The 21,487-nt window shown below is 33.6% G+C and overlaps 1 long non-coding RNA gene across 1 annotated transcript in view; it reads right to left on the minus strand.

Moving 5' to 3' along the window:
- Positions 1–4,605: 4,605 nt before the first annotated feature.
- LOC147642778 (uncharacterized) overlaps positions 4,606–21,487 on the minus strand; it is a 75,724-nt gene continuing 58,842 nt past the window's right edge. The window contains exon 3 of the long non-coding RNA XR_015272970.1: positions 4,606–11,623. This is a non-coding gene — a long non-coding RNA (uncharacterized LOC147642778). The remainder of the gene's footprint in view (positions 11,624–21,487) is intronic.

Raw genomic sequence — 21,487 nt, forward strand, 5'->3', positions numbered from 1 at the left:
CCGTCATATGATTGACATGCTCGATTGAACCGATTGAGGGAGTGGAGTTGCGTTCTCCACAGCGATACACATATCGCGTTTATTTTTGGCAGCAAGTGTTTGCCTTCAGTTTTTGCAGTTTTGTTAATACTGCACTCGAGAATGGCCAAGACGCCTCTTCTCCAAAAACTGGCCCAAAGTGGGTGAGATCTTTCGGGGCCTTAATAAGCTCAAGCCAAAATATAACAAGCAAAAAAAAACACTACACACTTTTTATATATCAGATTTATACACGCAATTATATGTAAAACTTACTCCACTACTGTGTATTTGTGTATAAATCATATTTATGAGACATTTCCCCTGGAGAAAAATACGGAAAACGGAAAAACATGTGAATGTTAAATAGGCACGCAATGTGCGAAAGGGACAAACGAGCGACCAGCGAAATGCGTCACTCTACCCCCAATTTCCTGAGTTTTCCTTTTCAGCCCGGGGAAAACAATAATCAATAAGTAATACCAAGGGGGAAAGTCACCCCCGATTTTTCCCACACATTTTCCTCCCTCTCTCGCTTGTATGTACATATATGTGTTACAATCCTCGTGGGTAGTTCATAACTTTTCTCTCTTCATATCCATATGTGTGAGGTGGCTGCCCGTCTGCCTGTCTGCGTCTGTGGTGGTTTTCTTGGCCAGGACTCTTTGAGTTTGACAGCCATGTTTGTCCTTCGCACACACACACTCACACATGATTGTAGGCGTCGCCTTGTGGCACCCCCAAAAAATTTACGAAAAAGTACAAACGGCTAAAAAAAATAAAGGAAATGCTGAAGGGAAAAAGTGTGCCACAAACTTTTCGCCCAAAAAAAGTTTGTCTGCTGACACAGATCTCTCTCTTTGTGTGCGAATGGGCCAGAGATAAGAAACCAAAAGGATAATTTTTTAGACACTGGAGAAAAATGGACAACGTTTTTTAATATTTGTATATTTTTTAGGAATTTTTTAAAGGTTCAGGAATTGCTCTTAAAATGTTTACAGGTTTATTATTTAATATCAGCCTAAGTTTCCGGCTAAGGAATTAATTTCTTCGAATATTTAAATCACCATTTTAATCAAGAGTTACCTAAGCTTAACTTAATGGTGATACCCTTACACAGGGTATTATAATTTCAATCAAAAGCTTGTTAAGCTGTGAAGAACTCATTTCCGACCCTATAAATCATATATTCTCTTGATCAGCATGAAAAACTGAATCGAACTTGCAATGTTTGGTTAAACACTAAAATTTTCTAAATTTTTCCAATTTTTGTTGCAAAATTTTAAGAGTTTTCAATTTTAGAAAATTGTCAAAAATTTTAATTTTCTAAAATTTTAAATTTAGTTAGCAGATTTATTAACCATTTTAAAATTAAGATAGGAAAGCATTCCGATTCAAAAGTAATGCTTTTTTGGCTTAGTTATGAAATTTTTAAACTTTGATCTAAAGAATTTTGATCTATTAAAAGAATACTCCCCAAAATATGCTTAAAATAACTTCAAACACACTTATTTAATCCGAATTTTTCTTAAAGTGTAACACAAACCCTCTTTTGGATTGCCAAAGAGTTACCGAAAAATCAAATTCTTTTAAAATTTGGTTAGACTTTGGGTTCGTTTCAGTTCAGGCCCATCTGATTTATTGTCATAAATTTCATTGAAATTCATGAGGCTCTTGGATGAGCCTAAACAGAAAAAACTGAAAAAATCGTAGAAAACAGGGCGTGGCCTAAATGATTTCGAGTGTGTGTTTGTGATGCCGCTGCGCCTACGCAATGACCAAGATTTATTTGAATGGAACGAAGGGAAATTATAATATTTTCCAACTTCTATTATTGAGAAAAAAAAAAAATATATGTATGTATATAAAAGAAATAATAAAAAAAGAAACCAAAGCCATTCTGTGGGGAGATTATGAAAAGAGCTGTTGATGTATGAATTGTATGGGCCTCTCATAAATCTAGGGGCCCTGTCAAGGTGTCCATACTTTAGTAGTTCCCAGTGTATGAGTGTGTGTGTGTGTGTTCAAGTGGCAGTCATAAATTTGAAATTTATGTTCATCTCTCGTTTTTTTCCATTCTTCGTTTTTGGTCAAGAGAGATGGAACCTGCCACCAGGCAGAGTTCTTTCCACGCTTGTTAATTAAATGCGATTGCATCATCGCATCTTCCAACTGTCCATCTCCGTGTCTATATCTTGTATCTTATAGATACATTTATATATATACATGTATGTGTATCTTTATCCCCTTTATCAAGCTATGACTGGGCAGAAATTGTCGCTAATCGCTGCTCATGTACCTCAAGACATGCCGCATTTGTCTTTGTCGTTTTTTTTGTTTCGGCTTTGCCACATTTTTCTTATGAATTTTCTGTATTTTTCCCAGCTTTTTTTTATTTGTGCCTCTCTAATTTTTTGTGGCGTGTTTGTTCTGGCCGCCAAAAATTGCTTGTCGAGCATTTGTTGGACATGTTTTTGTACTTTGGCGGTTTTAGAAACATTGAAACTACACGCAAGTGCCAGCGGATGATGATTTTCGGCAGATTCTCTCCTCTATCCAAAGGCCAAACCGTTAAAACATCGAAATCAACTCTTTCAAGCTCATTAAACAGAGGGAGAAAACATGAAAATAAAACCAAAAGTTGACCTTCAAAAACGCACCGAAATGGCAACCCAGCCAAGCGCAAAGAAAAAAATATACTATTTTTAACACGGTGAACTCTCATCTAAATCAACATTTTAATAGAGAAAAAGTATCTTAAAAGTATAATTTTGTATAAAAATAATATTAGAAATATATTCTAAACCAGCTTCTAAGTCAAAATGATTTTTAGATTAATTTTAACTTAAGTCTTGGCTTGGAAGACAATTTCTGTTGAACTGAAAAACGTTTTTTAATTAAAATAAATTTGCATAATTACAATATCTTTATAATTTTTAAGATATTGAAGGTTAACATTATCTAAATATATTTTTCCATAGATAATACTTAATAATAGTTTTCCCATCCAAGTCTTCACTGTAAAAGAATTAACAAAAGTCAGATCTGCTTGGAAACAGGTTGTTGTTTCGTTCTCTCTCTATCTCTCTCTGTATTGTTAACATTTTATTATGCTTTTTTCAAGCGGAAAGCAACAAAAGCCCCCCCAAAAAAACCAAAAAAACTGAGAGTCAAAAATAAACGCCAAAAATTTGCCCATACACTTTGCGATTGCATTCTTACGATTATTTACGATCGAAATACTATATACATATACTTGTACATTTCTCTTGGCGATTTTTGACCTTGCCCTGTTGCAGTTAACACGTGCCAGAAATTGATAATGAAAGAGCGCGTTTTCAGGTGTTAATCACACTGCGGGCTATAAAAAAAGAACCAAAAAACAACAAAAATGAATAAAAGACTGACAAATAAGAGCCCAAAAAAGGCGCCAAAAATATTTCGACGACAAGCAAATACACGAAAGAAATATTCTAATCATAAATGGAGGTTTGCCGCGATGACGAAGATTTTAGCCTGTTGTAGATCTCCGGAATTTGCCAATGGCTTTTGTTGGCTTTATCTGCTTTTTTTTTTGTTGGCCACTTTGGGAGAGTCGTGTGCGGCGGCATTGTTGTAAATTGAATGTTTACTTCAGTTTTTTTTTAAATTTTTTTTTTTTGTTTTTTGAAGTGAGGGGGCTTTTGGCGGCCTTCGTGAGTCTTACGGTAAATAAAGAAGGCAGCAAAGGCAGCAACGAAAAAGCGCGCGCTCGTCGCGCGTATCTAGATAAATATCTGTGAAAATACACTTGAAACACAGGCTACTGTACATACGCACGGCGACTGCGACGCGAACGGAGACAGCGTCGGCGGCAGCGATAGGTTCACGTACAGTGAGTGCCATAATTATAGTGAATTTTTAAAGCTAACTTTATTAAGCATTTTTTGTGATTTCTTAGGCCCTGTTTTTATGTCTCATAATTAATTACAAAGAACAAGCCCTAAAAACACTTTTAGTATTTCTAATTCCCATTGTAAAGCTTAAATTTATATATATATTCTTAAAAAAATAAGTTAAAACTGATCAAATTTATTATATTTAACTTTTTACTACAAATTTTTATGTTTTATACATTTGTTATTTATGTCAAAACTTTCTTTTTATATTTAATTCAAAGTTTAATCAAAGTTTCTTTGGGTTATGATTATTTTCTTCTTTCTTTAACATTTATTTTACGATTTTTTTAGTTTTAAGATGGTAATTCTTGCCAGAATCACCTCTTTGTTATCATTATTTTCCCCTTAGCTGTGTTTTCTCAGTATCTCTGCCTGTTTTTTTTATTTTACTTTAATTTTTTTGCCTTTTCTGCTTTTTCCAGAGAAGGCAACGACCATCCCAGCGAAAACAAAAACAACGAACGAGATGATGATGATGCCGCTTAAAAAAACAAAAAATAAAAGAAGAGAAAAAATCGTAAACAGATCATCGAACTCCGGACTTTTGCTGTTGTTGTTTTTTACGGGCTGCCGTTGGCCTTGAAATGCCCCGCATTTTTTTTATTTCCATTTTTTATAAATTTAATTTTTTATTTTATATAGCTTGCCCTTTTTTGGCGGCCTAACTTTTTAATTGTTTCATTAATTAAAAGTCGCGTTTTATTATTAATTGAGTTGGCAACGCGTGCGGCGCCCACGCAAAAAAAAAGAAAACCAAAAAAAAAGAACGAGAAGTAAAAAACGAAACAGAAACAAATATAAAAAAATAAAACTGCAGCGCTGACAGCGACGCTGGCCGAGGCAGCGGCGTTGGCTTTCACCGCTGCTTGCGTCACGTCACCTCGTTGCTGCTGTTCTTGCTGGGCGACAAAGCGACAAATGCAACGGCAAAGTCACCACACTGAGAAAACCACCACCACCATCAACCGACAGCAGCAACAGCAACATGAAAGAAACCCACCACGACGGCAGCAGCAGCGGCAGCGGCGACAACGAAGGCAGCAGCCAACCAAAGCAGCGCGTAAGCACGCGTTTCATTCGCGTTTTGTCGGCTATACCGTTCGGTTGTGCTAACGGTAAAATAACTTTGGTGGTGGAAAAACTGGAATTACTTGATCAGTGCGCGGCATAGGAATATATATACATATATGTGTTTAAGAGAGCGCTTGTGTGTGTGTGTGTTGCACTTGTAGCGCTGCTTACGTGCACAAGTGAACGTAAAGTCGACGCGTTTTCTAATCTGGCGATTATCGATTGATAGCGGTAAAACGTCGCTGTTGCTGTTACTTTGCCGTCGCAGTTGGCAGCGAAGACTCACACACACTCCACAGAGTTTCGCACACACACACATCTCTTACACACACTAGATCTCTCTGTCGCCTCGCAACTTTTAGCCGAAGTTCCTGTGCGCGTTTATAGTCGCGCGATCAAATGCTGCAGTCGCTGTCGCAGTTGCTGCCTCTGCTCCTGTCGCTGTCGCTGCCTCGGCTGACGCTGCTGTCGGCGTCGCAACATCGTCGAACTTCGAGTTATTTTCTGCGCGACTTCGCTGCGTTTTTTTCATTTCGGTTTCGGAGCTCCGAAATCGCGCATCGAACGTTAGAAAAACGCTCCGTGGCTTTTTCTCGGGTTTTTCGCAAAACGCGTGACTTGACACAAAATTCGTAAAAACTTTCAAAGTGCTTTAAAAATACACAATAAATTAAAAATAAATTAAAAGCGGAGTATATAAAAAAAAACGTTTATATTGAAACGAAGAAAAATTGCGGAAAAGAAACATAAATTAAAAGGATAAACGGAAGAAAAAATTATCTAAAATTTATAAAAGTCAAATGAAACTCAACTGAATAAGTCCTTGTAATATCTAAAAAAAAAAAAATAATAAAAAATATTACAAGAGTTTTACTACTTCAAACATAAATATTAAATAAAAAACAAACAAAATTGCCAACAAAAAAGGCGTTAATGAAAAAGAAACACAAAAAGTCAAAGGGGAGAATTCATTGCAAATTTGATAGTTAAAGCTACAAAGTCTATTTTAAGACTTCATTAAAATAACAAAAATCGTTAAGAAAATAAACATGGAAAAAGTATAAATTACAATTAAACAGAGTACCAAAAATTCTTAAAATGTTCAGTAGCTTTCTGTTAAAAAGAAAATTCTTTAACGAAAATTATTTGAAATTAATTAAACAATTTTCACAATAATTCTCCATTCTATTCCACAAAACGTGTTATTCTAACAAATTTCAAAGAATCGTATTAGAAACGAGCAGGAAAATCGACCAATTTCATTTGCTTTGGCAAAACAAACTTCCTCTAATAATAAATTTCCAAGAAATAAAACCCAAAAAAGAAATAAGCACAGAAACTTTCCACAGAAATCATATTTATATTTTTGCATAACACTCTAAAATGATTGTATATTTTAACTCATAATACAAAAAAAAAAAAACACCATCAGATTATTAATAATGATTTGAAAATTATTTAAATTCAATCTAACAAAAAGTTGATCCAGCAAAAAACGACGAAACCAAACCCTAAAAAACAGAGAAAACATTTTAAAAAGCTGCCAAGCGAGCAGCTAGCGACGGAGAATCAGAGGAGGAGGTCGGACCATATATATACACATATATATAACCATATATAACCGTCGTCATCATCATCATCATTATCATCATCATCGGGCTAGAATTCCCCCAGCAGAAATCCCATGAAGAGGAGAATCCCATCAGCAGAATAACAACACAACTGAGAAATACTACGAAAAAAAGAGTTGGAATTTCTGTAAGCTGGTATGTGGAGTTGAGAGTTGTGGTTGTTGTTCAAGTTTTGTGAAAAAAATAAAAGAAAAAAAAGAGTATAAGGGAAACGCGGTGCCGAGATATTTTTTACCTGGTTTTTGCCATCAGCGAGGTATAGAGTTCCTACGTTCACATTATAAACTCGTAGGAACTTCATACCGTGCTCTTGGAAGACCAAAAAACAACAATGAAAATGATGCAAAGTTCCCCCAAAAACAACAGAAAAGTAAATAACAAGTATTAAAAGACACTTAAAATAACATTAAAATGAGGAAAACAACGCCTAAACGATGGGAAAGTAAGTTTAACTTGAAAGTGTTTATTTAAATAAGTTTATACATATTTATTTGTAGCTAAGAAATGTAAAAAGGCTTCTTTAAAAAGAAGTAAAAGATAATGAAGTTAAAAAATAACTGAAATAATAATGTTTATGGAAGTATCAGCCATTAATATTTCGCATTTTTCTTATACATTGTCTTTAGAATATATTTTCAAATATTCTAAAATAATATCTAAGGAGACAAGGTGAATTCTGTTTTAAAATCATTTTCCCAAGAAAATTCCATTACAAATTGTATAAATTAAAGTTTCTAAATATACGAAAAATATCTTAAAATAAAATATTTCCCTATGATTTAAAGGGGTTACCAAAAAGCTTTGGATCAGCTTCGTTTTCTAATATAAAACAGGTTTTGATTAAAAAAAAAAAACCCCCCCCCCAGAAAATAAGGATTAAATCATGAAGAATGCCAAAGACTTCCTTCCTAAATACAATTTCTATTCCTACTTCATGGTAAAAATCACGTAATCCAACAGCAAACAGAAAATAATATAAACTATTTGTAATAAAAATCTGCTAAGCAACAGAAAAGGGGGAAAAATTCCATAATTCCACTTGAAGATCGAATGTCAAAAGCGTGTGGCAAGCATCAAGATATAGATACAGATACTGGGAAAGCAGCAGCAATTCTACCGATAAGATATGGAATATGGAAAAAGGCAATATTCTCGATGACTAATTCCAAACGGGTAAAAGGGCTAACGATCGAGGTGCGGCCGATCTGAGCTAAAGCTGAGCCACTTGAAAGTATTTGTCATAAATTAACAAACATTATTTCTAATCTAACTAAATATCAATTTCAATTAATTGCCAAGTACAGATAACGTTGGATTGTGGGTGCTCCATTTCGTTTCTACATATAGCTATAACTATATATACTATATTATGTTCTGTGTATATATGTTTATATATTCCCCCTGCTAAATGGCTTCCACTTTTGGTTTCGCTAATTGCTAAAGTTGTCTCGACTAATGGCAATTGTTTGCTGTTGATTGGTTAGTACTGGGAGAATTGCTTAATTGTAATTTGAGGAGCTGCAGGAAGGAGAAGATTGCCCCTAAATTAGCAGAGGTTAGTTAGGGTTAAAAAGAGCACGAAAAAGATACTAATAAAGAGGTTAAAAGATAGATTGGGGAGGAGCTTTAGGATAGATATAGATTGATGTAATTATTCTATATTTATCTTGGTATATCTTTGTTATATTGTTACAATACTTATCTTAAATATATCTAAGGTATCCTAAATATATTTAAAACTCAACAAGTAGAGTTTTTTAAAGATTTTATAAATTTCTGTTTAATATAAAGTGTAGTAATTGATCTAACTAATAAAAACTCATCAAAATTGAATGCATATTGCTTTAATTTCTTATTAAAAAACATAACATTTATTTATAACTCCAGTCTTACTCTCCTTATTTTTAAGAAACTTCACCAAAAATAAAGAGACCTTCAGAAAAGATTTATAAATCAAAAAAGTCCCTGCCCCAATATCTTAAAATATGATACCCCTGTCTGGACTTGAAAAAAAAGCAGAGAAAGAGAGATATGGAGGCCAAAAGTGAACCAAAACTGATAGGAGAAGTGCAAGCAATTTCATTTTTTTTTTTTGTATTTTTATTATATTTTATTTCGCTTTTGGCATGCCCGATAAGCGGTTGAAATAAAAAATAATAACACACAAATTGCAATGACACACCAAAAGGCCACAATGATAATTTTATCAACTGCATACAAGTACACAAAAAAAGAAGCAAAAGGAAAATACAATAAAAAAAATAATATATATATATACAGATATTTACTTTATCGTGCGAAATGGGAACTGAAACGACCGTCGACGACAATGATTTCCTTGTTGTGTCCCTGCAATTTTCACAGCCTCCAATGCTACAGCATTTTGGCCACTGTCAGTGTTGGCCAAAAGGACAGGGACCTGGACCAGGCCAACACCACATTTCAATGCTTTAAATTCCTTCAGTTCTTCTGCACTGCTGTTGCAGCAGTTAATTTAATTTCAGCTCATAAATCAAAACTGTGCCGCGCAAAATGTTTGCTTTTGACGCGCCGTTTTTGTCGCCGACGTGGGACATTCGGACAACTGGAACTGACATGGCACAGCAGCACCACCAGCAGCCCCACCGCACCACCATCATCATCACCACCACCACCAGGAGCAGCAGCATCTAGCGGAGGATGAAGTGGAGGATCGGATCTGGAGGCGGAACAAACACGGAGGTGGAGCCGTTGAGTTGCCTGATGTTTGACAAACAATGGCCAAAAGGGGCTTATGGGAATGGAAAATGCAACCAGTCAAGGAGGGGGAATAATCATGAGGAGGCTTTTCTAACAATTATTCATAAAGCTTTAAGTAAAGAAGACTAAACTGAATTTATATCATATATATTATTATATTTTTAATTCATTTTAATATATATTTAATCTATTAAAATATAACCTAATGAAAGCGAGTCTTTAGTTTTAGAATCGACTTTTAAACAAGATGGAAGCTAACTTTAGGATGCCGAAGTATGAATACCCTTGCTGTTAGCCATAGGATCATGGTCCATATATGCAATATATCATTACTTATCCAAAAATGCATTAATTTCAATTCGGGAAACTGTTCTGTGCTAGTTTTTAATAGTTTAATAATTCTGCATACCTAAATTAACTTTTTAAATCATTAAAATTTTTGTAAATTTTCCAACATGTCAAAGATGTAAAATCATGTTAAAAAAATTATAAAAAATGTTTCAAAATTTTTTTTCTTTTCGAAATGCCTAGAAAGATTCGTCTGTTAATGCTGATCAAGAATATATATGCTTTATAGGGTCGGAAATGATTCCTTCACTGAGTTTTAAGCTTTCGACTAAAAGTCAGGGTATAAATTTGGGTGATACTTAGCTATATATTTAAAAGACGATTTTTTTTATAATCAATAGATTAAAAAACTCAGAACTAAGCCAATAATGCATGAATTTTTTAAAGGAAGACAGTTCTGTTCTAGTTTTTAATAGGTTAATAACTCTGCATACCTAAAATACCTTTTTAAAATGTTTAAATTTTTGTAAATTTTTCAATATGTCAAAGATCTAAAAAATCATGCTAAAAAAATTATAAAAAATTTTTCAAAATTTTTTTTCCTTTCTAAATGCCTAGAAAGATTCGTCTGTTAATGCTGATCAAGAATATATATGCTTTATAGGGTCGGAAATGATTCCTTCACTGAGTTTTAAGCTTTTGACTAAAAGTCAGGGTATAAATTTGGGTTGGTACTTATCTATATATTTATAAGACGATTTTTTTTTATAATCAATAGATTAAAAAAATCATAACTAAGCCAATAATGCATGAATTTTTTAAAGGAAGACAGTTCTGTTCTAGTTTTTAATAGGTTAATAACTCTGCATACCTAAAATACCTTTTTAAAATGTTTAAATTTTTGTAAATTTTTCAATATGTCAAAGATCTAAAAAATCATGCTAAAAAAATTATAAAAAATTTTTCAAAATTTTTTTTCCTTTCTAAATGCCTAGAAAGATTCGCCTATTGGTGCTGATCAAGAATATATATGGTTTATAGGGTCGGAAATGATCCCTTCACTGAGTTTTAAGCTTTTGACTAAAAGTCAGGGTATAAATTTGGGTTGATACTTATCTATGTATATATGACGATTTTTTTTTTATAATCAATAGATTAAAAAACTCATAACTAAACCAAAAATGCATGCATATTAATAAGGAACACAGTTCTGTGCTAGTTTTTAATAGATTAAAAAATCTGCATACCTGAAATATATTTTTAAAATATTTAAATTTTTGTCAATTTTTCAATATGTCAAAGATGTAAAATCATGCAAAAAAAAATTATACAAAATTTTTCAAATTTTTTTTTCTTTTCTAAATGCCTAGAAAGATTCGCCTGTTGATGCTGATCAAGAATATATATGGTTTATAGGGTCGGAAATGATTCCTTCACTGAGTTTTAAGCTTTTGACTGAAATTATAGTCTTTAAATACATAAATGCTTGGAAAAAGCATTACAAAGTGAATAAAATAAGTAGGCAAATGAATATGTATGTATGTACTTAAAACCTTAAAGAATATAATATAATTTTTTTTGAGACGTATTTAAATACACTTTCCTTTAAGCTTATATACAACTTTCCTCACTGAATCACTAACCAAACAGTTGTCCCGCTGTCTACTGGCATTATCGGAGGTCAGCCTTTTCTCTCTCATATCTCTCTGTAGTGTCTCCTATATATTCCCGCCCAGATGGACGGCCCTTCCCAGTTATAACTCGAAACCCAACCAAGCCCCTTTGGCCGCAGACCCGTACCCATTTCCATTCGAGGGGCACTCAAAAGCGTGACAGTAAATAGTAAACTAAATGACAAGTACTCACAATAGTTAGATAGATAGCCAGGGATAGTTGGGCCCCTAGAGCAGCGATGGGCGACACAGATACACGTGCTGGCTGAAATGGTAGAAGAAAAAATAAAAACAGATAGAAAATGGGTGTGTACTTATGCCAAAATGTTAACCCTATAAGCAATGAAGCTCGTTAAATGCCAATCGCATTGACACGACCCAAACTGCTGACTAAGTCTGGGGGAGAAAACACGTAGGAATTACTCTAGTATTCCGATGGACAGCGGCGAACATCTATTGGAAATTTCAAACGAAGCCCCAGAGGGAAGTATCTCAAAACTGGGCAATAGATACTCTATCCATTAGTTAGGAGACAGTATTAGACTTTCCTAGAGATAGATAGTAATTTATAAATTTTGAAATGCAATAATGGTGAAAAGATATCTTCTTTTAAGCTCTTATAATAAGTACTCCTTAAATGAGGAAAAGATGAACCTAATTTATAATAACTACTTTACTTAAGTGTATAGTGTATATAGTTTTTAAATAAAGTCCCCTAAATTATTTATACAATATTTATTTCAATTTCTATTTATAATAACCACATGTTGTTAACAATTTCCCCTTTGAAATATTGTTAAAGAGTTTCCAAATACAAAAGAATTTTCCATGATAATAAAGACTAATCAGGTCTGAGAAAAACTTTGTTTAAATGAGTTGATATGCATATTACCAAGTCTCTTCTTCAAAATATTAATATATATTTTAAGCATTTAAACAAAGGGAAAACTATAATGAAATTCATGAAAAATGCAAAGACATTGGACATTTTTCAAATGGTGAATAACAAAAGGGATTTACAGTATTAAAGACCGTAACGGATTTGTAATACTTTAATCTGTGATTGAGAAATGGAAAACCCTTTTGTTAAAACCACCATGAAAATGTGGATAAATCTTCTTTAAAAAATCTGTAAAAGTCAGTCTTTGTTTTGGGTCTTTAGTTTTCTTTTGTAAATTAATATTTAGCATACTGTTATTACTAAAATAACCTTAATCAGAAGCTGAAAAGAGGTGACATCATTTAATCCGAATTACATTATTCATTTCACATGAATACCGAACCATTTAATGTACTCCTCCCCTGAGGGAATTTATCGGACTGTTTTAGTTTTTCTAGTCGCGAAAAAAACAAGAGCTTTGTTAGCTGGCCCAACCCAGTTTTATTTGATTTTTTCAGGCACAGTAAGGCACAGCTATGGCTGACCCATATCGGTGCAAAATATGCTAATTATCTCAGTGTGTACTGGCATATATACTGGCGCATATACGACTATCTCTAGTCAGTCTGTCAACCAGTTGAGCCACTCGACATCGCCGGCGGTCAAGGCTGATGGCGGGGCTAATGGGCAAAAAAATAAAACAAGAAAAAAACAAAGGTTCTGCCTGGTTTGGGCCTGCACCCACCAGGGCTTATTGGAGGGTATAGATATATTTATATGTAATAAATCAAGCCACGTGCATTCGAGTGATTCAGCTTTGAGAGAGTCGTGCCAAAGATTTGTGTTTTATTTTTATAATTTTATTTTAATTTTTTCTCTCTATTTTTTTTTGCATTGCATCGCATGTAATTAACGCTGACGTCAACTGAAATTATTTACAAGAATCAATTTTCAATCGATTAAGTTAGTTGCGGCGAGATAGCTTGGGGCAGCTCGATTCGAATCGCTGACTGACTGTTGTCACGTCGGAAGTTGACTCAGCTTAAAGATCGTTGCCGCCAAATGCACTCGACTTGAACATATATTCTAGAAATATTATATACAACATTCGATAGTAATACAAATTAAGTTTATGAAGAAAATAAGATTTTTCTAAAGTGGAATGTCCGAGAAAAATCATTCAAGATTCCCCTAGACTCTGGAAAAGTTATTAAAACAGTTATATTTACCATTCTACCTTTCGATACGTGTATCTTTAATATTAAAGTAAGTTTTCTCCAGTGTAAAGAGGTTGGAGAAAAAAGTGGAATATAATTCCACTATACATTTAATGACAGCAGCAGGAAATGCTGGGCCACGATTTAAGCTCTATACGAAACTTGTTTCGTTGACTGGACAACCCACATACTATATCCAGTATTATACTGACGTCCGATCTGCCATAGCTAGAACGATCTAAACAAATCATTTAGATCATTTGTTATTCATTGAAAAAAAATGTATTAATTTTGAATTCAACATTCAACGCTGCCTGCTACCCATTCAACATTGTATGAGGATTAAAGATACATTGTAGTTAAATACATATGTATCTAAACAAATGGGAAAAAGTGAAGACATTAAGACCAGGCTTTGGAGAACTAACTAATAGAGGAGAGGAAACTTTAAAGAACTAGTATTATATTATAAATAAAAGAAAGAGATAACCTTAAGATACCTTAAATAATAAAACAAAGCTTTTTTTGCAAGTTATTTTAATGTAAAATGATTTTAAGATCGATTTTATTTGTTAAGAGACCTTTTCCTTTAAGAATTCTCCATAAAACTTAAGTTTCTTTATACTTTCAACTATTTTTTTCTTCATCTGTATCTCATATCTCGTTTTGTGCGGTTTTTGGACTCTTATTTATTTGAGTTATCGCCGGTGTCTCCACATTATTTCACTGTCGGATTTGCGTAGCATTGTTCAAGGGGGCAAAAACTGAAACTCACAAAAAACTGAAAACCCAAGAATCGAAAATACAAAAAAAAATCATAATACAACTGAAAACGAAAAGCCAAAAGCCGATTTCCAACTAGATACGCTGCTGCCCCTTAACGGATTGTGCGGCGACATAAGCTTTGATGGATTTTGACATAAATATGAGTTGGAATTTCGTGCGAGCATTGCCATGTTTGGCATGCCAAAAGCCAAAGCTTATCAGCCGGCTGCCTGGGCCCATATAAGCGATCTCCCCAAAAACCGATCTATCGATACCTATATCTATCTATCGATCCATACATCCATCCATCGATCCATTGCCGGATTGGCAGCCACAAAATAAAAACACTGCCATACACACACACTCGGTATTTATGCTAATCTCTCCCGCCCTGGCCATAATTTGTAATTTGTTGGCCAGTGTAAAAGCCAATGGAATGAATATATTTTGTTCGATTTTCGTTTTTTTTTTTTTTTTAGCAAAGTGAGCGCGTGTGGAGCATGCCCAAGCAGCAGCCAATGGGTCCATCCCATTGCGTTTAAATGATTAATTTACATAAATATTTTTATGATTTGCCAACAACAGAACCGACGGTCAAAATGGAGAGTAAGCCCTGGCCAGCTGCCAGGGGAGGGAGCTTACACTAAAATCCAAACTAAATGGGCCAAGGAAATGGGGGGAAAATATAATATTAAAGGGGTTTTTATGAGAAGAATTTTAATTGAGTTTTGTTAAGTACATTTTAAATGAATTATTTAAGGCTTGAACAAAGGAAAACGGTATATAAATACATTCAAATGATTTATAAATTATATTTCAATCACTTTATATCTCTAATTGTTCAATTATTTTCTTCAAGTGTCGAAGGTCCATTGGCTCTTATGCAATCCAGCCTTTTGGCCAAATAAGTTGCGCCTCTTTTTTTAAATTTTTTTATTTTAATTTTTTCAAACTGAACACGTGCCTTAGAGGGAGGCAGAACTAGTTCAAGCAACTGTAAAAGCCAAACTCTATAGGCTTCGTTCTCCTCTATAGCCGCCACTGGGTGTCATCAACCTCAAACGTCTTTTGTCTTTGGGCCCGGTTAAAAAAAAAAATACAAAATAAAAAATAAAGAGCCCAGATGACAGGCTTAGTCGGAGGAGCTGAAGGAAGCGAAGGGACCGGCGGAAAAGGAGACAGGACACACACACACAGGACGTGAGCCACATGTGACTCAAATGCCGAAATGCCAATGAACCCAGAAGAGCGACGAGGAGGAGCAGCAAACCAGGAAGTAAAGTTCTGCTTCCTACATCAAACGCAATGGCAACAGGTGTAGGATTCTATCCCCTCAATGCCACCATTTTCCCCGCAAGAGATTTTCCACATCATCATCGAGATATATACACAGAGGGAAAACTACAGAGGAAAGCACAGAGGAAACAATTGAAAGAGTTTCCTAAGCTCGGGAGCAATATGTTTGAATCTGAATAAAAACTTGATGAAGAAATATATATAATAATAATAATAATAAATTATATCAAGTATTTATAAAATACTTCCAATGATGTATAGGAAAATTAATTTAATATATGTATATCTAGTATATTAGTTAAAAAATATCTGAACAGATAAACTGATGATAGAAAAAAGCTCATATCATATATATCGTTAATTTTATAAAAGGATTTATTATTATTTGTGCGAAAAAAGATATATATTATATCCCATAAATAATTAATTATTCCCCTATCGTAATTATCTCATATTTAATATTATTTATATTTCAATTTCTATATTTTTCCTTGTGCATTAAACTACGTCAGCAAATGGTTTTCCGCTCTTTCCCCTCTTTGTGTCAAATGGCATTTAGATAAGTAAACGATCGCCGTAATCTGCAATCTATAAAATAAAATCCATAATGACATTTGCATAAATTAGATAACTCTCGAGGCACTTGGGTTGGGGGATTAAGTAAATGTTAAGATTTACAATGAAAGCAAAAAAACAAACTAAGAAAAGAATTTAAGAGTTTAAGAACATTTACGTACTTAAAATATATATATTACTACAGCTTAAAAGCAAATGATTAATTGATTTTCATATTTGCTGCTTATTAGTTAAAAGCATTCATTTAAATAATGAACAAAACATCTAAATGACACTGAAATCTTATGCATTTCTTATCTCACTATTTTTTTCCTGTATAATTAATTTATCCATTAATAATTAATAGTTTCAAGGGGACTGCTTTTTCTATATATTATATATTTCTCATCTGTGGAGATAAGCTGCGATGGTGACCCCCATGACAGAGGCTTGGTCATCGCCCAAACTCACGTCCCTCGCACCTCGCCGCCAAATGCCATTTAATCTTCAGCTACTCAACCCTTTTTATGCAAATTTAAGAAAAATATATGAAAAATATAGCAACAACAACAAAATGCTGTATAAATTTATACAAATATATATATGTATAAGTACGTGTAGAAGTTCATGTGTGGAGACTTGTAGATAAATTTACATATTTCAGTCGTTCATAATCCAAGTCTTTCCTTAAGTTGAAGTCTGAGTTTTGTGGACGAGATGGAGAACGAGACGTGGACGGGTGAGACCTTAAGGGGAAATCAGCCGAGCAGCAACAAAAAATCGACAGCTAAAAAATAGGAAAACTAAAAAAGAACTAACCTGAGGCCTCACTTTAAGAGAGGCGTCGAACCATTTGAAATGGCCACACCTAACAAAATTGTGATATATTTTTTTGTTATGTTTGTTGTTGGCTTTATTTTGCGCCTACTACCAACTTTGTCGTTTATTTTCTAACCATATTTTACTCTGGTAGACTTGGCATATTTTTACCACTCCAAGGAAGAGGCTATAAACACTCATATATGTTTATAATATAATTTCTCCTCCGAAACCCATGGAACCTCTAATGGTGATTTGCATTTTTGTTGAGTATTTAATTTGATTTTATTGAATTTGTTATCACACTGACAAGTTGCTGGACCACTTAGCGGAATAGAGGAAACGGTTATACACAGAGATATATTTCAAAAGCTTTAATGTTTCCAGTTTCCAGTTTGGAGTTTGGAGATTTTGAATATTTGTTTTTCTATTTTTTTAGTTTTAGTTTTTGGTTTTTCTACACGTGTCTGGGAAAGTTCTTTGGCGATGACATAGTGCCGGCTGTCTGCATCATCGCACCCCAAGTGCCACACACATAACAAATTGTCATAAAAAATGTTCACGATTTTATTTTAAACGTTGAATTAATTTTCGTGTTTCTTTTATTTAATTTTAGAGATCCTTATCTATGCTAAATTGTCTGCCAAAATAAAATAAAAAAAAAGAAACGCAAACCATAAATGTGACTAAGCCAGACACGAAAAATCCATACTAATTAATTGTTCAATCAGATAACACTTGACTCTTGATATATAAAGACATTTCAAGAAAAGAAATTAATAACAAATACAACTCATTTGATATTGTTGTTGTTCATTAATTTGTGGTTTGTGACCAACATAATTTCTTATACGCTTAATTTATGACTGGCGTTGGCTAATTTTGGCAGGCACTGTGACGACAGTTCCCTAGTAACAGAAAAACGATAAAAAAATATATAAGTTGTGGGAATTCTTGTGAGTTTAATGATCTCTCAGTTTAAAAGGAAAGAAATTATAATTTAATCGAATTGTTTTTAAAAGAAATATATAACACAGATTAATAAATATAAGGGTAAATTAAATAAATGCAATTTAAATACTTTAACCCTTAAACAAAGCTTGGCAATATATTTGAGTTAGCAATACAAATGTATAAATTTATTGAAAAGATATTAATCTTTATTTAAACAGTGATTCCCCTATTATACAAATAGATATCTTTCTCTGAACAACAGAATCGCCGATAAAAAATTGGAATCATATGACGTCTACATTTATTTCCCGAGAAACTGAAACCTTTATCGCACTCGGCGTTCTCCTATTGGGTTTCTTTATCGTTCCACCTCCTAATATATACTTATATAAATATATACATATGTATATATTCGTATATATATAACCGGAAGATTTGGCATATGAACGCACTAAATCACTTCACCAAGGCGCTTGGAAACAACATGACAACAAAATGAACACTTCAACAAAAATTTACCAGCCAAGAAATATAGCCAAGAAAAGCAACAAAAACTAAACTAAAAACTAAAAAAAAAGCGAAACGAAAACATTATTCATTGAATGTCTATAAAGACACAAACATATATACCAACGCGACTTGTATGAAATAAAAAATAAAACGAACTTAATAAATATATACTGATATATTCACACAAGAGAGTTAGATTTTTTAGTTGTATTTATTGGTTTTCTGAAAGGCAAATTGATTATAAATTATGACGCTGCCAGCTGACTGACAACTATTTAAGATTCAAACAATTATGATTTATGGCGTTGTGTGTATATAATGAGGATGCGATACCTTGACATCTTCGCACAGAATCGCAGAAATATATCTGTATATATACGGACTAGATCGCAGCGTAACTAATAAAAACGTAGAAAATAGCTCAAGAAAAAAAAAGTTTGACTGTCTTAAGCTTAATCAACAAAGAGATGAAACAAAAAAAAAAAAAACTGCCATCAATCATTAGACCAAAAATTAGTCACTCTTTTTTCTCGTCGAGCTTCTATTGTTTTTTTTTTTTTTTTTTTGGTTGGCTTCGAGAGTTCAAGGCATTCGCCTTGGCTACGTTTGGCAAACTATTCAAACAGCCCCCGCATTTGGGTTTATAATGTGTATTTAATAGACCATTTTACAAGACAACTACAAATGAGACGGTGAAATCATCACCAAGGTCAGGTTCAAATTATTTGACATACAAAAAATAATGGAAATGGATGAGTAATTTGTGAATAAAATATGAATTAAAAGTTGAGAGAATGTATAATCTAAGTTAAATTTTTAATGCTTATAAACTAGTACAAAAGAAATGCTGATTAGAAAAGCAAATAATCAAAAACTGAAACTAAGAAATTGTATTTAAAATAATATATTTTCCATTTACAATTTTTAAGATAGCAGCTTAAACAGAAAAGTAATACATAGAAGAAACTACGATATAAATGATTATTTAATTCCTTTCTTAGCTTAGGAGTAAATAAATATAATTCCAAGCTTTTAAAAAAATATTTTTTATTATCCATGTGCTTAAGATATTTTATAAATTATTATTTTCTATATAATTTCTTCCCCCACAACTTTAATAGTTTTCAGCAAAAAGACTGCAGCTGTTAGCCCTTACTTTTCTGTTGAATGTCACGTCTATATGGAATACATATTAAATTCTTGATGATGCATATACAATATTGCGCAAATTTCGAATAAAAAGTATATAAGCATTTAGCAAAAAACTAAATAACGAAATGGGAAAATGAAACGTGCCACATGCAGCTGTTGATAACGAAAGCGACGGCAAACATAGAGAAAGAGAGAGCTTCAACGTAACATATTTATAATAATCAAAATGATTTATTTGGCAGAGGTCATTGCTGTCTGCCGCTCATAAATGTATTTCGTATTTATTTTCTCTTACTTTAAAATAGTTTTTTTTTTTGTATATATATTTTTTCTTGTTTTTTGCCAGAGCATAAACTTGATTTATTGGCCAAACCAATGCCAAAAGGGGAATGCATTACCAAAAGCTGGGGGAATTTGGTTGCCAAAAAATAAATGTGTCTCAAATGAGTTTTTCCAGCTAAAACTCGAAACTTGAAACTATCCAGCGAGGCGACCATTAAACTGTCGTCGAAATGAGACTGAGGCCCCGGCAATTTGCAACATTTTCCTTGCTAATTAAAACACTCAAATCCATTTAGCAGCTCTCGAGGCTTGGGGGAACCGGGAAGGCACATTGCCCCTTAAGCCGATTAGCGCATCGAATTCCAAGTCAAGTCGGATGACATGACGGAGAGGCCTAGGCCTCATTGCCTTCTCTGTCGACCGTCCCCCCCTCATGACAATGTTATCAAATATCAATAAAATGAGTGCAATACGAGGAGCAGGAGATCCCATTCCCTCCTTTCTTTGCTGGGCCTCTCACTTGCATTCTATAAATAGCTGAGACATTCTATAAACTGCAACATTGTTGCAAATCGCCTTCAGATTAACGGATCGAAAGAGGTCGGGAGGTAGATCAGAGGAGCTATAGAGGAGAGCCTACGAAGAAACATACATTTTCGTTGACAGTTTTATTGGGGTTTTACTTAGGATTAACAAGATCCCGAAATTATAAGGCGTTTTTTAAATATTTTAAAGGGTTAATAAGATAACAAGGGTTATAATATTACAAGAAGAGAAATCTTGTTAAAGTTTAAAGATACTTTCACATAACTTAATATTTAAGACACATTTTGTCTTATACCTGCCACTAGGAAGTGATTAAACAAATATTAATATAATATTTAAATCATATATAAGTATAAATATATACTCTTTACAATTTATCAGTTAATTTATAAGCAAAACAGTTTGAATTTTATATACAACAACTCAAAAGAATAGGTATTCTTTAAAGAGTATTAATTATTTATACAACACACTCACATATTATTCCCTCCAGAACCATCTAAAAAACTCTTAAAAATCTCCTAAAAATTCCCCAAGAAACTCTATAAAATAATAATATATCCAATTTATAATATCACCACTCCCTCATCACAAAAGTCTCCCTAGAATATAGAGCCACAACAAATGGCCAACTGTCGCCAAGTGTTCCTTAAAACCAAAACAATTCCCCGAGTTCTTGGCAACAACTATAAGTTATAGAGAGAAGCGTACCCACTTATTAGCACATGATAGATTGCTGCCGGCTGAGGGCACCGTTATTTGCACTTTACTTTACATTTTTACAACGGCCAAAACATTTAAGCCAAAATCAACATGCCAGCGACGACAGAGTTATAAAACAGCCAAGAAAACGCAGCGCCAAGCGAAAAAAAATAGAAACTCAAAAGGCTAGAAGGATGGGGTTGCAGATGGGCAAAGGGGGAAGAAGGGGCGGGTTAAGAAAAAAAGAGGCGGAGGTTGGCAAGTGGGCGGGGCACTAGAGGTAAGACCGAGGGGCGGAGAGAAGGCATGGGTAATTGCAACTAGTGATTTTCGCGCATGTTTCATAGTTTTAGGTGGTTGCTCTGCCAAAAGTTGTTTGTTGCTGTTGTCGCCTGTCGTTGTCATTATGTTTGCTCCAATATACACTGAGAGAATATTGTATATATTTAGT

The sequence above is a fragment of the Drosophila serrata genome, unplaced genomic scaffold, assembly GCF_035046125.1.
Source record: "Drosophila serrata isolate PLE 108 unplaced genomic scaffold, ASM3504612v1 contig_359, whole genome shotgun sequence".
Classification (NCBI taxonomy): Eukaryota; Metazoa; Arthropoda; class Insecta; order Diptera; family Drosophilidae; genus Drosophila; species Drosophila serrata.